This window comes from Labrus mixtus, chromosome 22 (genome assembly GCF_963584025.1).
Source record: "Labrus mixtus chromosome 22, fLabMix1.1, whole genome shotgun sequence".
Classification (NCBI taxonomy): domain Eukaryota; kingdom Metazoa; phylum Chordata; class Actinopteri; order Labriformes; family Labridae; genus Labrus; species Labrus mixtus.
The window spans coordinates 7187741-7190240 of record NC_083633.1 but is presented as its reverse complement, the minus strand read 5'-3'; the positions used below and the strand labels follow the sequence as shown (position 1 = coordinate 7190240).

At 47.0% G+C, this 2500-nt stretch overlaps 5 non-coding genes across 5 annotated transcripts; all 5 read left to right on the top strand.

Moving 5' to 3' along the window:
- The first annotated feature begins 37 nt into the window (after window positions 1-37).
- Window positions 38-109, top strand: trnag-ucc (transfer RNA glycine (anticodon UCC)). Its single transcript has one exon. It is a non-coding gene; the product is annotated as a tRNA-Gly (tRNA).
- A 617-nt stretch (window positions 110-726) lies between these two features.
- Window positions 727-808, top strand: trnas-uga (transfer RNA serine (anticodon UGA)). The gene has a single exon. It is a non-coding gene; the product is annotated as a tRNA-Ser (tRNA).
- Window positions 809-1072: 264 nt separating this feature from the next.
- On the top strand, window positions 1073-1144 carry trnag-ucc (transfer RNA glycine (anticodon UCC)). Its single transcript has one exon. It is a non-coding gene; the product is annotated as a tRNA-Gly (tRNA).
- A 618-nt stretch (window positions 1145-1762) lies between these two features.
- On the top strand, window positions 1763-1844 carry trnas-uga (transfer RNA serine (anticodon UGA)). The gene has a single exon. It is a non-coding gene; the product is annotated as a tRNA-Ser (tRNA).
- A 264-nt stretch (window positions 1845-2108) lies between these two features.
- Window positions 2109-2180, top strand: trnag-ucc (transfer RNA glycine (anticodon UCC)). The gene has a single exon. It is a non-coding gene; the product is annotated as a tRNA-Gly (tRNA).
- Window positions 2181-2500: the final 320 nt, after the last annotated feature.

Genomic DNA, 2500 nt, shown 5'->3' with positions numbered 1-2500 from the left:
AGCACCAGCTTTGCTACACAAAACCCCTCTCCATGTAGCGATAGTGGTATAGTGGTTAGCATAGCTGCCTTCCAAGCAGTTGACCTGGGTTTGATTCCCAGCTATCGCAGCTAGTTTCTTCGCGTCCTCCAGAGTACAGAATCTGCTTGTGTTGTTCTTTCCTACATGTTGGGCCAAGGATAGTGGTTGGGTTGTCGTGGCCGGGTGTTTAAGGCGATGGACTTGAAATGCATTGGCTTTTGTCTGAGCAGGATGGTATACTGCCGACAATGTTATTTCTCATGTTGCATCTGCAGTGGTAGAGCGCATGCTTTGCATGTATGAGGCCCCGGGGTTCAATAGCCGGTGTCTCCATCAGCATAACTTCTGCTGACCTCGTCTTCAACTCTCCAAATGTGTGAGCTGAACATGTTCCACACAAGAAGTACATTCTCTTTGAACATGGAGGGTTACATGCAGTTCGCAACAGCCTGCAGTAATTGACACAGCTCTTCTCAGAAGGCAAAGGTTCCTTTCTTGCACTCAGCGTTGCTATACATTTTCTGTCATGGCTAGCACATATTTCCCTCCATTTAATTTCATTTCAAGGTGTGTATTGAGGGTAATATGGCCCTTGGAAAAAAAGAAGGCTTTTTGAAACAGGGATTTTGAGGCAGTTTGTGAAAGGGAAAATCGAGGCTCCATATGTTGTTGACTATGCGTGGATCTAAGGGTTAATCCAGCGTTGTTGTTGTGGACGAGTGGTTAAGGCGATGGACTTGAAATCCATTGGGATCTCCCCGCGCAGGTTCGAATCCTGCCAACAACGAATGACAGTTTTAATCTCTCGGCGCAAATCACTGTTGGACTACAGACACTTCGGAGTAGTGAGGTATGCAGATCCCTGCAGCAGCAGAAGAAATTGAAGACGTGTTGAAGAGAGAGTGATTTTCTGCTTAACGAGCTTCCTTGCGTGGCTTCCAATGTTCTTGCACAATCTCAGTAAATATGGCTCATTGATGGATGCATCAACAGTGCTTGCTGCAGTCCAGTCCGAGCACCAGCTTTGCTACACAAAACCCCTCTCCATGTAGCGATAGTGGTATAGTGGTTAGCATAGCTGCCTTCCAAGCAGTTTACCTGGGTTCGATTCCCAGCTATCGCAGCTGGTTTCTTCGTGTCCTCCAGAGTACAGAATCTGCTTGTGTTGTTCTTTCCTACATGTTGGGCCAAGGATAGTGGTTGGGTTGTCGTGGCCGGGTGTTTAAGGCGATGGACTTGAAATGCATTGGCTTTTGTCTGAGCAGGATGGTATACTGCCGACAATGTTATTTCTCATGTTGCATCTGCAGTGGTAGAGCGCATGCTTTGCATGTATGAGGCCCCGGGGTTCAATAGCCGGTGTCTCCATCAGCATAACTTCTGCTGACCTCGTCTTCAACTCTCCAAATGTGTGAGCTGAACATGTTCCACACAAGAAGTACATTCTCTTTGAACTTGGAGGGTTACATGCAGTTTGCAACAGCCTGCAGTAATTGACACAGCTCTTCTCAGAAGGCAAAGGTTCCTTTCTTGCACTCAGCGTTGCTATACATTTTCTGTCATGGCTAGCACATATTTCCCTCCATTTCATTTCATTTCAAGGTGTGTATTGAGGGTAATATGGCCCTTGGAAAAAAAGAAGGCTTTTTGAAACAGGGATTTTGAGGCAGTTTGTGAAAGGGAAAATCGAGGCTCCATATGTTGTTGACTATGCGTGGATCTAAGGGGTACATCCAGCGTTGTTGTTGTGGCCGAGTGGTTAAGGCGATGGACTTGAAATCCATTGGGATCTCCCCGCGCAGGTTCGAATCCTGCCAACAACGAATGACAGTTTTAATCTCTCGGCGCAAATCACTGTTGGACTACAGACACTTCGGAGTAGTGAGGTATGCAGATCCCTGCAGCAGCAGAAGAAATTGAAGACGTGTTGAAGAGAGAGTGATTTTCTGCTTAACGAGCTTCCTTGCGTGGCTTCAAATGTTCTTGCACAATCTCAGTAAATATGGCTCATTGATGGATGCATCAACAGTGCTTGCTGCAGTCCAGTCCGAGCACCAGCTTTGCTACACAAAACCCCTCTCCATGTAGCGATAGTGGTATAGTGGTTAGCATAGCTGCCTTCCAAGCAGTTGACCTGGGTTTGATTCCCAGCTATCGCAGCTAGTTTCTTCGCGTCCTCCAGAGTACAGAATCTGCTTGTGTTGTTCTTTCCTACATGTTGGGCCAAGGGTGGTGGTTGGGTTGTCGTGGCCGGGTGTTTAAGGTGATGGACTTGAAATGCATTGGCTTTTGTCTGAGCAGGATGGTATACTGCCGACAATGTTATTTCTCATGTTGCATCTGCAGTGGTAGAGCGCATGCTTTGCATGTATGAGGCCCCGGGGTTCAATAGCCGGTGTCTCCATCAGTAAAACTTCTGCTGACCTCGTCTTCAACTCTCCAAATGTGTGAGCTGAACATGTTCCACACAAGAAGTACA